This window comes from Vicia villosa, linkage group LG7 (assembly GCF_029867415.1).
Source record: "Vicia villosa cultivar HV-30 ecotype Madison, WI linkage group LG7, Vvil1.0, whole genome shotgun sequence".
Lineage (NCBI taxonomy): Eukaryota > Viridiplantae > Streptophyta > Magnoliopsida > Fabales > Fabaceae > Vicia > Vicia villosa.
Window position 1 is genome coordinate 70,281,823 of NC_081186.1, and position 13,905 is coordinate 70,295,727.

Here is a 13,905-nt window from a genome sequence, read left to right on the forward strand (position 1 = left end):
AGATGCTGGAGTTCTCTGAATGATTCAAAAAGGAGTCTCTCTATCCATCTTCCCAAGGATTATGAGAGCTAAAACATCGAAAGAAGCCTGAAGTATCCTACAACAAGAGTTCGAAGGAGACTCAAAGGTGCGAACGGTGAAGCTTCAATCTCTTAAGAGAGATTATGAAAATGAAAGGATGAAGGAGATCGAGAGCCTGAATGATTACTTCAACAAACTCTCCGAGTTGGTGAATCAGATGAAGTCGCATGGTGATACGATAGAAGATCGCAGAATTGTTGACAAAATTCTGATTAGTCTGACAGCAAGATTTGACCCAATGGTGGGTGTGATAGAAGAAACCAAGGATCTATATACCTTGACTATTCAAGGGTTGATGGGGTCTTTGAGATCCTACGAGCAAATGATGTTACGACATTCTGAAAAATCAATTGAGAGTGCCTTTCAATCTAAACTCAACATTCAGCCCAACAATGGTAAAAATAAGCCCCAAACACAATCTAGAGGTGAGTCTTCTAGAGGTGGCAGATTTGGAAGAGGTAGAGGTCGAAACTCACGTGGCAGATCTGGAAGAGGCGCAAATGGCGGAAGATGGAATGAAGCATCAAACAAATGGTGCAAAATTTGTAACAGCGGCACTCATGACGAGAAGGACTGTTGGAACAAAGGCAAACCGTAATGTCACAATTGCAAGAGATTCGGGCACCTCCAAAAGGATTGTCGTCTTGCAAATCAGCAACATGCTTTGTACGTAGAAGGAGAATCTGATGAAGGAAATTTATTTTTTGCTTGTCAAAAAGCATTGCATGAAGAAGGTAAAAATGTTTGGTATTTGGACAGCAACTGTAGAAACCATATGACCGGACATAAGGAAGCATTTATAAACATTGATTCTTCATTCGGCTCAAAAGTCAAATTGGGCAATGGAGAACATGTCAAAGTGAAAGGGAAAGGAAGCATTGGAGTCACCACGAAGCAAGGAAGCAAAGTTATACATGACACGCTTTATGTGCCGGAATTAAACGAAAATTTTCTTAGCATTGGACAACTTCTGGAGCACGGCTATTCTGTAAACTTTGAGAATAGAGAGTGCAGAATTTTTGACTCAGAAAGAAGAAGTGTTGCCATTGTGAAGATGACTAGCAACAGGAGCTTTCCACTATCTTTCAACTATGAGAAAAATGTAAGCATGATGGCCAGAGAAGAGAATGACTCGTGTTTATGGCACAGGAGACTTGGACATTTGAATTACAAAAGTCTCAAGTTACTCTATCAAAAGAAGATGGTGTATGGGCTTCCAAGAATCGAAGAAAAATATGGTGTGTGTGAAGGATGTGTCGTAGGCAAACACCACCGGCAACCATTTCCAAACCAAAGGAAGGTGCATGGAGAGCCAAACAAGTGTTGGAACTTGTACACACAAATGTGTGTGGTCCTATGAATACTTTGTCTCATGGCAAAAACAGGTACTTTATCTTGTTTATTAACGACTTTACCCGCATGACTTGGGTATATTTCATGAGACAAAAATCTGAAGCGTTTGTAGTCTTTAAGAAATTTAAAGCATTAGTTGAAAAACAAAGTGGCAGATTTATAAAGATGCTGAGAAGTGATCGAGGAAAGGAGTACACCTCAAATGAATTTCACAAATTTTGGGAAGAAGAAGGTCTTGAAAGACAGCTCACTATTGGATATACACCTCAACAAAATGGTGTATCTGAAAGAAAGAACCAAACTGTGATGGAGATGGAGAAATCTATGCTACTTGAGAAAGGCTTTCCTAAAACCTTTTGGCCCGAGGCATTTAACACTGCTGTGTATTTGATGAACAGGTGTCCAACAAAGGCCGTGTTGAAAAAGACTCCATTTGAAGCCTGGAGTGGAAGAACACCGTCGGTGAACCATCTTAATTGTTTTGGATGTGTGTGCTATGCTCAAATTCCTAAACAAAAGAGGACAAAGCTGGAAGAAACAAGTGAAATATGTGTCTTTATTGGCTATAGTTCCATGTCAAAGGGCTATAGACTTCATTAGCCGGGATGTTGTATTTGATGAGAACGCTTCTTGGAATTGGGAATACCAAATGAAGGAGAAACCAGTCCCTGCAATCATATTACAACAACAAAATTCAGCAGTTGAGAATGAGCAACCAGCCCCATGTACACCAAGTTCCTCATCCTATCCAAGTTCACCAAGTTCAAGTTCATCATCTCCCAGCTCAACTCCAATAAAATTGAGGGATTTGAGTGATATATATGCAAGATGTAACTATTGTGTTGTGGAACCAGAAAATTTTGATGAAGCAATCAAAGAAGATGTTTGGAGGAATGCGATGCAAGAAGAGATAAATGCCATTGAGAAAAACAAAACATGGCAGCTAGTTGAAAAGCCAAATGACAAAGAAGCTATTGGAGTAAAGTGGGTGTACAAATTGAAGCATAATCCAGATGGGTCAATTCAAAGAGCCAAGGCTAGATTGGTAGTAAAAGGCTATGCGCAACAACCTGGAATTGACTATAGTGAAACTTTTGCCCCAGTTGCAAGATTGGATACTGTACGAACAGTTATTGCATTAGCAGCTTAGAAAGGGTGGAACTTGTACCAACTTGATGTGAAGTCAGCTTTCCTGAATGGAGAATTAAAAGAAGAAGTATATGTGCAGCAAACTCAAGGCTTTGTGACTAAAGGCCAAGAAGAAAAAGTTTACAAGTTGAAGAAAGCTCTATATGGGTTGAAACAAGCCCCTAGAGCATGGTATAGTGAAATTGACAGCTACTTCATTCAACAAGGATTTCAAAGAAGTCAGAGTGAGCATACCTTGTATGTGAAGCATCAAGGTAAAGATGATATTCTTCTTGTTGCCCTTTATGTTGATGATTTGGTGTATACGGGTAACAACAAGAAAATGGTTGAAAATTTTAAAATAGAAATGATGAAAAAATATGAGATGAGTGATCTTGGCTTGCTGCATCATTTTCTTGGTATTGAGGTTTACCAAGATGAATATGGAGTTTTTATTTGTCAAAGGAGATATGCTAAAAATATTTTGAAAAAGTTTGAGATGAATGGCTGCAAACCTGTTGATATTCCTTTAGTGGTGAATGAAAAATTAAAAAAAGAAGATGGTGGAAGATTAGTAGATGCAAGCATGTATAGAAGTTTGGTTGGAAGCTTGTTTTATCTAACAGCTACACGACCCGACTTAATGTTCGCTGCTAGTTTACTCTCAATGTTCATGAGTAAACCAAGTCATTTACATCTTGGAGCACCAAAACAAGTTCTAAGGTATGTCATGGGAACCATGGAGCATGGAATCAGCTTTGAAAAGAATTCTAAACTTGAAGCTAAAGGCTACTGTGACAGTGATTGGGCTGGAAGTGTTGATGACATGAAAAGCACTTCTGGTTATGTGTTCAGCCTGGGATCAGGAGTAATTTCTTGGTGTTCAAAGAAACAAGAGACTGTAGCGCAATCTTCAGCTGAAGCAGAATATTTGGCAGCTGGTTTGGCTACACAACAATCATTGTGGTTGAGAAGAATACTTGAAGATATAGGAGAAAAGCAAGAAGAAAGTCTGGTGCTTCACTGTGACAATAAATCAGAAATAGCCATGGTGAAGAATCCTGTTTTCCACAGTCAATCAAGACATATTAATATAAAGCACCACGTCATCCGAAATGTGATCGAAGATGGCGATGTGCAGTTAGTGTTCTGCAATTCACAAGAGCAGCTTGCAGACATTTTTACTAAAGCACTACCAAGGGGAAGATTTCAGCAACTTAGAGAAGCAATGAGAGTTAAAGAGCAACACATTAAGGGGGAGTGTTAAAATTAATGTGTTGTAACCACCACAATTAGTAAGCATTATGAAAGAATTGTAACCATCATAATATAATTACTGTCTTTATTTAGAGTTATGTTAGAATGATATCATTAATATTGAGAGAACCAAAGAGTCCTCATCTTAATTATCATCTTATTGTCTTCTATGTTAGTTTTGATTCAAGCCTATATAAAGGCTTTGAAATGCTAAGAAATATATAGCAGTGAGTGGTGAATTTAATAAAATTAGCAGTTTTTCAATGTTCTTCCACCAGTAGAAGTATAGTGCAGAAAGTGACTAAAACCAGTTTTCCTCTGCAGAATCCTGTAACACTATAATTTATAACATACCACCTCTAGAATACCACCAACAGGGACTGTTACTTACACTACTGAAGGGAACAAAGCTTCCCACATTCATAATCCGACGATTCGTTACTTCCAAAAACTCTTGGCTAACACTATTTTCAAATCATTGTAGTAGAGTTGACTATGAGCTCAACGTGTTGTGACATGAGGTTGCCGACTTCAATGCTGAGGAGCAGCTGTGCAGCGATAGAGAGGCGGGGCATGATCAAATATTATATGCCAAGCGGGAAAGAAAGGCTCAGCGCGACCGGATGATGTTTTAGACGTTGCAACAGCTACAAAGTATGCATCGTGACATTAACCATAGGAATGCACAGGAAGCCCAGCGTGAGCACTATCATGATGAGTTGCTTGAGGAAATGATGTCATCTTTACAGGGGCTCAGCATGGCACCTCGCCCCAGTAGGTGTAGGAGGTGCTGACTTCTCCCTCTCTTGGTTCTACCCTCATTTCTTGCCCTTATTTCCTTACATTAGGGACAATATAGGATTTAAGTGCAAGGTGTAACACCTTTCTAAATTCCACGTATAATTTACGAGTATATTAATTAAAACAAGTCACACAATGGTGTCACACTTCATAAAAACAACATAAATATCCTGCTTCGTAACACGGGTTACACAATCTAAGATTCATCTTCTCAAACCATACATATTCATGATGCTTATACGACATCAATGCTCATTTAAAAACGTCGCAGCGGAATTATCATAATTTAATCTTTATTATAAAATAAAACACACTTTGAGTCTTAAAACATTTAACTCGAAACAAAATAAACATAGTTCCACAAATTGTTTCCGAAATAAACAGCATTGTAGTTTAGGAAATGCAAACGTCAACCTCAACCCGATGTTACATGATCAGAGCAGAAACCACTAAATAAAACGATAATAAAGGAAATGTCTTCGCAACTAGCTTCCACTTACTTCAATGGAAGCTACTCCTGAGTATATGTATGTTACCCACGTAGAGGCAACATTTAAACAGAAGGGGTGAGTAATCATAATCAATTATAAAATATATAAGACAGAATAGATTTGAAAAATTGTAAATTACAAATCAACAACATCAAATACATCATATTCTCACACCCCAATCATAACAGTAATTCATGCATAACTTCCATCATAAAGCTCACATATAAATCACATAACAAATACAAATATCACCAAACTACATAGCATCAACAAAACTATGCAATTCCACATAGAATGTTATGCAACAACAATGACTCAATGCATGTGGTACCAATTCATGACCACACAGGTTCATTTTGCTCCCTGTTCCACCATCATAGGATACAGGATCCGCCACCATAGGATCTGATTCACTCTTGAACAGGAGCACATCATAAAATCGTTACCGCCACCATGGGTAACACTTCACTAACCTCCCATCATAGGAAATTAACTACTAGCACTCGAACCACCACCATAGAAATGAGACCACATCATAATTAGAACTGAAGTTCCGACAACATGGATGCATGGACTCTCAGCAGCAACAACAACACATACATGTTCGACCTCGGCTAGTCAAATATGTCATCAACAACATTATCATCATTGTCATACCCCAAATTTGTCCTACCCTTTAACTTCTAACTGGCTTAGGCTTTGCATTCATGTACCTACATCGCTTAGGTCATAATTCATATTCATGCATTCATATCATTGGTGCTATTCAAAGGCTAGCAAGAAAAAGCTCTATCACAAAGAAGTTTGATCAATGAACAAGAAGATTGAGGTGTAACCATGTCGTTCCATGTTCAAAGAAGCCCTCCTGGATTAGGGTTTCTCTCTGTCTCAAGTCAAGGCATTGGTTGAAGGATACTGGCTTGCAAACCATCCGGTTCTTTAAATCAGAGTTTCTTTGACCAAAGTCAACCGGTTGACTTTCTGGTCAACATTTAATCAGGAATGGCTTCTATGTGTGAAAAAACTTCTCATGCTGGCCTTGTGGAGGTGTTTGTTTGACTGGAATTGATTGGAAGAGATTTAATCGGGAATTTCGTCAATAGTCGGAAAAGTCGGAACAGTTGACTTTTGGGTCAAAATCGGGAAAATTATTCAAATATTGACTTTTGGTGGAAAATTAATCAAGACAAGTCGGAGAATGGATAAAATCGGGAGTTCAGCAAAAAGTTGGGAAAAATAGTAAAAAGGCAAAATTCCAACACTTAGAAAAATTTTGGGTACTTTAAATCTTGTTGGGCAGTCCACTTCAGCACTGGATTACACGTGGCAGATGGCATTTTTTGAAGAAAATTCCAACATCAAAGTTGTTCCTCTCATGGAGGAGAACAACTTTGTAGTTGGACACTTTTTCATTTGAAGCTTGTATGAAGAGTTAAAGTGGTGTGAAGTTGCTGGAAACTCATTTGAACCAAGTCATATTCCAGGTCACAAGTCAGGTCATGACCTGGATTTTCACAAACACATGGCATGCCAAATCTCCAGCCATCTTTTGAGCTCTACAGAAGTGATATGAATGCAAGCTTGGTATCATTCTCTTCTTTGCCATATCCTCTATCCATCCAAACAAGAATGGGTACAATTGGACAAATAATGAGTGAGATACAAGCCTTCAAAGTGGTGCCCCAACCCTGACCAAATTCTGCAGGCAGCCATAACACAGAATTCTGGGCACGCAACGCATTTCAGCAAACACGTGGTGGGCCAAATGTCAAGGTCTCTTTCTTCCTCCACAAGTCTCTATCTTAAACAAGCCCAGTTCTAAACTATTCTTTGTCATGTCCTCTATCCAATGAGACCAGTATCACTGATTTTGGATATGTATTGATCGAGATAGAGAGGCTCAAAGTACCACCCTCGCAGAGTCACAATCTGACCATACGCATGGGACAGCATGCTGCTGGGCATGTGCAGTGGTAATTGCATGAGTTCATGGCTGTTTTTCCCATACTTCTAAGCCTTATCTTGAGATATTTCCAACACCAATCTTGTTCTATCCCATCCCCTCTTTGATATGACACCATTCTTGCATCATTTAACAACCCATGGTTTGAGATATAAGTGTCTAAAGTGAGCACCACAGCATGAAGAAAAAAAACAAAGCAACACACAATTGCACCATACACATATTAAAGTCCCACATTGGAAAAATGAAAAGAGTTATGTTGCAAGTCCCACATTGGAAAAATGGAAAAAGAGGTGTTGCAAACTATTCCAAGTCCCACATTCAAGGATTGTGAATCACAAACCAATGGTTGGCAATATAAATAGAAGCTCATGCAGCAATCATTACTCACTTCCACTCTTCACTATATCACTATACTCTCTCTCTCTCTCTCTCTCCCTCTCTCTCTCCCTCTCTCTCTCTCTCTCTCTCTCTCTCTCTCTCTCTCCCTCTCTCTATCTCTTTCCCTCTCTCTCTTCTCTCTCACCTTCCTCTCTCTCTCCACCATAACTTCCAAAAACTTCAATCGCCACCACCACAAAACTTCCATAACCACCATAGTATCTTCATTCATGGATTCAACTCCACAACAAACTCAAAGTTCCGCGCTCACCATCACCAACCATTGACTTTCTGAGCAAGATTTGAGTCCTCCCTCAACGTATGTGAATCCCTGAGTTTGGCACACCTGAAGCATCATCAACATCACCACACTTCCCATCCACAAAGATTCGAGCAAGCACAACAATTCTCATGGATTCCTGTAGTTGATTACACTACCATCGAGTTCTCAGGATCGAAGCAATCTTCAAGTCAGTAGCATACAAGCTTGGAGCTCTCTCTTTTCTCCGTTCAAAGACCGTCAAGAGGTAAGTCCGCGGATCTCCCTTGACATCATAGCAATAACATGTAGGACATGTGCATCTGAGAGTGTATAATCTTGCTTCTTGTCTATGCTTCAATTAGATTAATCTGGGCTTGAATCCGTGTGCTGGTAATGTGTATGACAATCTGTTTAGATCATGTATTTCGGATCTGTGAGTGTATAGGAGGTGGGCGAATCGTTTACATGTGTTCTGATGAATTTCGTCCACGTTAGGGTTTGTAAAAAGTGAACCGATGCGCATCTTAGAAGGCGAGTTAGGGAAAACTAACACTAGAATCAGATTCAGCATGAAAATTGGAGTGGAAAGGCTTAAGCTTTTTTCATTTCTGGGAAATCTCATCCCCCTCCGCCGCCATCGTAGCCGGAGAAGACGACCGGAGGTTGCGCTCCGGCGTCTCTGTGTGTGCATGGGGTTCACCCCTCTGTCTTACGTGGCATGTCCCTATTGAGTACATTTCCCAGCTTGTGGTTTATTTTTGACTCGTTGCAATCATTGGACCGGTATGTGGCGAGTGTGGATTGGTTCGTGCCTTGTTTTGTCCTTTTGTGACTTAAAGTCTGAGTGTGCCCAATTGATGCCATGTTACGTTAGGTTCATGTATAACATTAATAATAACAATAGAAAAAATGCTGAGTGATGTGGGCTTCATTTTTTACTATCATGTTTGGGCTTATGTCTACTTTACTAACCGTACCACCCCAATGCTGACGCTAGCGCACTGTTTGGATAAATGGGCTCATCATTTGTTAATCTCCACACCCCCATCGCTGAGCCCAGTTTGCCCTTAACTCATACGAATTATGCTAATGCACCTCCTGTTGTGTGGTTTAGAGTTTCACCCTAATTTGGTTTTGTTTTCATTTTTAACTCATAGTAACAATTTTAAATCAAATAAAAAGAAAATATAAAATCAATAATTAGATTTTAGACTCACTTCACAATAGTTGTTTCTTTGATAATTCAAAAATAGCTTTTCACATGAATAAAAATGTAATTGCTTGTGAATATTTTCATGAATAGTTTAGATTTTAATTCCTTTTCTTTTGTGAATATTTTCCATATATTGTGAAATGCTTAATTGTTTTTTTACTCCCCATTTTCTATTAAGAATTAGAATTAGACAATAACATAGATGTAGAAATTAGGACTAGTTCCCTTTTGCACTTCTTTTCCTTTTACAACATAAAACACTAATAAAGATACTTGAATAAAATCCCCATAAAAAATACAAAGAAAACACTTAAAACACTAATAATCAAAGTGAAAATTCTTAAAAAGGGGATGGAACCTTGAACGTCCCTTGCTTAAGGGAATGTTCGAGTGCTTGGATCTCCCTTGCTTTAGGGTTCCATTCGGGCGTAAGTTCCCAACTTCTAAAAAACACAAACCATAGAGTAACTCGAGTTTCCCTTGCTTTAGGGATTTCCTCGAAACACTCAAACCCTCTCTCTTCTCTCTCCTTTCTTAAGGGCATTGTCATCTCCGCTCTATTGCATCCTAGGTCGATCCCTTATGCAAGAGCGCGAGCGTTAACGCCGCCCAACTAAAAAACACAAAAACAAACAGAAACTATGGAGCCGAACTACGGCGCTCTGATTCCTGAAAAGGATACGTAGGCATCAAGTCGCGGGGCTTGAACGAGCACATTAGTAAATATTCCTTCTTTTCCCCGTATTTCTTTTGCATACATTCGCATTTAGACATAGACATAGTTATACACCCATTAGATAGAAACAAACATAGGTGGATACCATCGAGTACGATGGGCGCGAGGGGTGCTAATACCTTCCCCTTGCGTAACCGACTCCCGTACCTAGATTCTCTGGTCGCAGGACCCTGTTCCTTCCTTTGTTAGGTTCTCTGATATTCCTTTCCCTTATGGGATAAATATATTGGTGGCGACTCTGTTCATTTTTCGCGAGCGTGCGACAGCTGGCGACTCTGCTGGGGACGTTGCTAGACCTATTGCGGGTCCATTCTTGGCGAGTCGATCCTAGCCTGCGTTTGTTTGTTTATTTACTGGGTGTTTACTTGTTTTATGTCTATACCTTGTATATATGTTTGCATGCTTATTCTTTTCCTGCATATCATGTTTATTTCTGTTTGCACATCATGCATATGGATTATATTTTGTGTTCCCTGGGGTCTTCTGTTTTGTTTTGCAGGTGGGGGGTTTGTATGAGGTAAAAGGCCCACTACCCAGGCCAAGTGACACATAGGATTAGCGTGGATGCTCATGTTGACTCCCGTAGCTCTTGCTACGATCGAGTTGATGTGGGGTACCACAACTGGGCGAGGTTCTTTCATGGAACACTGTGTCTGGCACGCTTGTTGCCTCAAACACTTTGTACCCCATGGGAACTATAGACCCTAGTGACCATTAGGGACCACCTGTCCGTGTCTAGAATTCATACCCGTGAGTTTGGGGAGGGACAGGATACTAGCCTTCATCATACCCGGATTTCCATTTTGCAATCTGAAGCCGAAATTTTGAACCTGTTACAATCAGTATTACCCAGATATTCGGAACTGCGAGAGACATTCAGTCTCTCACCACATCACGCACATGACACATCATGCTATTGCATCCACCTCACTTCATTTGTGGAGAATCCTAAAATCTATTTCCAAAAAGAGAAAAGAAAAGAAAAAGAATATACACATACCTTTTTGCAAAAAAAAAGAAGAAGAAAAAGAAAAGAAAAAGAAATAATGAAAAGATTTTAGGATTCCCCCAATGAAATGCATTCCACCATATCATTTAACATGCATGTTCATTTATTTTCAGGAAATTTTTGGCTTTGTCTCCGACTAACACATGGCTCCACCACTGAAGACTGGCGGGCGCAATTTCTCTTATTCTTTTGTGAATCCGAATCTGAATTCTGTTGAGTGTCTGGCAAAGAAGATCACGCCGGATGAGTCAACCAATTTCTGAGAAAAATATGGGTACATTCTGAGCCTCCTCAAGATGCCGTTCACCAAGTATGAGCAAGAGGGGGTTCATACTTTGCTTCAGTTCTATCATCATTCCCTCCGTTGTTTCGCATTCACTGATTATCTTCTGGCCCCTACCTTGGAAGAGTATTCGTCATTCCTTGGCATTCCTGTTGGGAAAGAGGTACCTTACTATAGCACCATGAAGGCCCCCGATTCCATTGAAATTGCTAAGGCTCTTTATTTGAGCAAGTCGGTCGTGGAAGCAAATCTCACCAAGAAGGGAGGAAGTTTTGGTTTTCGTATGGAGTTCCTGGTTAAGAGAGGTTGTGATGCTGCTGAAGCCAAAGAGTGGGACACTTTTAGAGCTATCTTGGCTCTAAGTATCTATGGTATTGTGATGTTCGCAAATGTGCCTGACTTTGTTGATATGCATGCCATCCACATATTCATTCTGCAGAACCCCGTTCCTACACTCCTGGGGGATGTTTATCATTCCGTTCATCACCGGAATGGGCAGAAAGGAGGTTTGGTTAGATTCTGTGCTCCGTTGCTATACCGTTGGTTCAGATCACATTTGCCGGAACGTGGAGCTTTTATTGATAGTAGGTACACATCTAAATGGGCTGAGAGGATTATGGGGCTTAGAGCTAAGGACATTGTCTGGTACAACCGATCTTTGGATGACATGGAAGTTGTTATGAGTTGCGGGAAGTTCAAAAATGTGCCTCTCATGGGCATCAGAGGTGGGATCAACTATAATCCTGTCCTGGCTAGAAGAACATATGGATATGCTTTCATTAGTCCTCCTGAACGAGCAGAGATTGCTGAGAATATTTTCTATCATTCAGCCACCGATAGTGGACAAATGGCAGAAGCTGCGCAAGCCTGGAAGAGTATTTGCTGGAGGGATAAGAAGAATTTCGGTCAAAGAGACTGTGCGACTTATAAAGACTATACTGAGTGGGTTGAAGCTGTGGCTAACACCCAAGGGATGCCTTTCCCTCCAAAGGATCCTTTGTATCCTCCTGCTGGTGTACAACCCGACATTGTCTCTATGCCTCGTTATAATCGAACTGTTGAGCAGAATCGGAAGTTGACTGAACAAATGGAAACAATGCAAGTTAAGATGAATACTGATAGGCAAGAGAAGCTTTCTGCTCTTCACAAGTTGAAAATAAAAGAAATAGAGCTTGAAGAGTTGTATGCTAGAGGAAGTACTTCCCAGAAAAGGCCAAGGGTGACTATAGACCCTAAATTTACTGAAACTCAAGAGAAGAAGCTGAAGGAACATTACGAGACTCAATTGGCAGATTTGACTAAGAGACTCCAGATTCAGACTGAAAATGCCAATTCGGAAAAGACTCGTCGAAAGAAAGCAGACAAACTCTTGTTGGATCGCCAGAATACCATAGAGAAGTGTTATGAAGAGATCCGAAAGCTGAAGGGCCAGATAAGAGAAAAAGACCAGAGTAATGCCCAAGTTCAAGAGGAAGCTAGGTATTGGGAGGTGAAGAATCGCCACATGGAAACCATGCATTTCAGAAAGGACCTGCTGATTCAAGAGATCATCAAGAGGCCCACTCGTGTTGAGACCAAGAAGCTCTTTGAAGAAATGAAGACTTGGAGTGATAAGAACATTGGGGAGAGCCCCCTCCGTCATGTGGATATGGAGGACCCTGCTTAAGTGTTGATTTTGTTGTAGAATCACCACCAGACCTGTTGGATGGGATTCCTGATTTTATTTCTGTATTTGTTGGCTCATGGGAGCAGAATATTTTGTACTTCAAAACTTGGTTGTGGAATTAATCGATTATGTTTCCTTATCCTGTTTGCTTATCTCGGTTGTGCTTGTCTTGGTTATGCTTCACTGTGTTCTCCATTATCTTGTGTTGTCGGTTTGAGACAAAGCTAAAAAGTCTTGAAAATAATAAAACATGCACACATGCACCCATGCACTCATATCATACTGCATTTTCAGATTTTTTTTATCAGATTCTAATTGGGGTCCCTTCCAACGACAGATTTCTTTTCCGACGACGAAGCTGACTTCCTTACATCCTTACCGCACTAGAAACAACGAGAAGAGAATCATGGATCAATTTGAACAGAATGAAGCTGCCCTCCGTAGGGATATGGATGTTATGGGGGAAAGAATGACCCAACTTATGGAGACTCTCCATGTCGTTGTCCAAGGACAAGAAGAGCTCAGAAAGAGCGTTGCTGGATTGATCAAGGATACTCCTACTAACTCTGCTGATGGGGGAGTAAAAACTAAGGAGATTCCTGTTGAGGGGATAGCAAAGGTAGTGGATGACCACCATGAGGTTATTGATCTTGAACATGATCTTACTGCTGAGTTGACCGAGAGACTGCTAAGATGTACCAAGCTCTCGAAGAACGCCTTAAGGCCGTTGAGGTTGCTAAAACTTCGAGTTTCGACACCGCTGCTTTGAGCTTGGTACCGGGAATTGTTATTCCGCCGAAGTTCAAGGTGCCAGATTTTGATAAGTACAAGGGAGTTACTTGCCCAGAAACTCACATTCGTTCTTACTGTCGTAAGATGGCCGCTCACGCCGAGAACGAACCTCTGCTTATGCATTTCTTCCAGGACAGTCTCACAGGAGCCCCGTTGGAGTGGTATATGAAACTTGAGAGGGCCAATGTCAGTACTTGGGGAGGACTTGTTGATGCCTTCTTGAAACAATACCACTACAATACTGCTATGGCTCCTAGCCGTGCCCAACTGCAAAATATGTCACAAAAGTCTGAAGAATCTTTCAAAGAATATGCCCAGAGGTGGCGTGAACTTGCTGCTCGAGTTCAACCTCCTCTTCTTGACCGAGAATTGATTGATCTGTTTATGGGTACTCTGAAAGGGTCGTACCTTCAGCACATGGTTAGTAATACTTCTCCGTCCTTCTCAGATGTGGTCATCATTGGTGAACGGGTTGAGAACTGTGTAAAA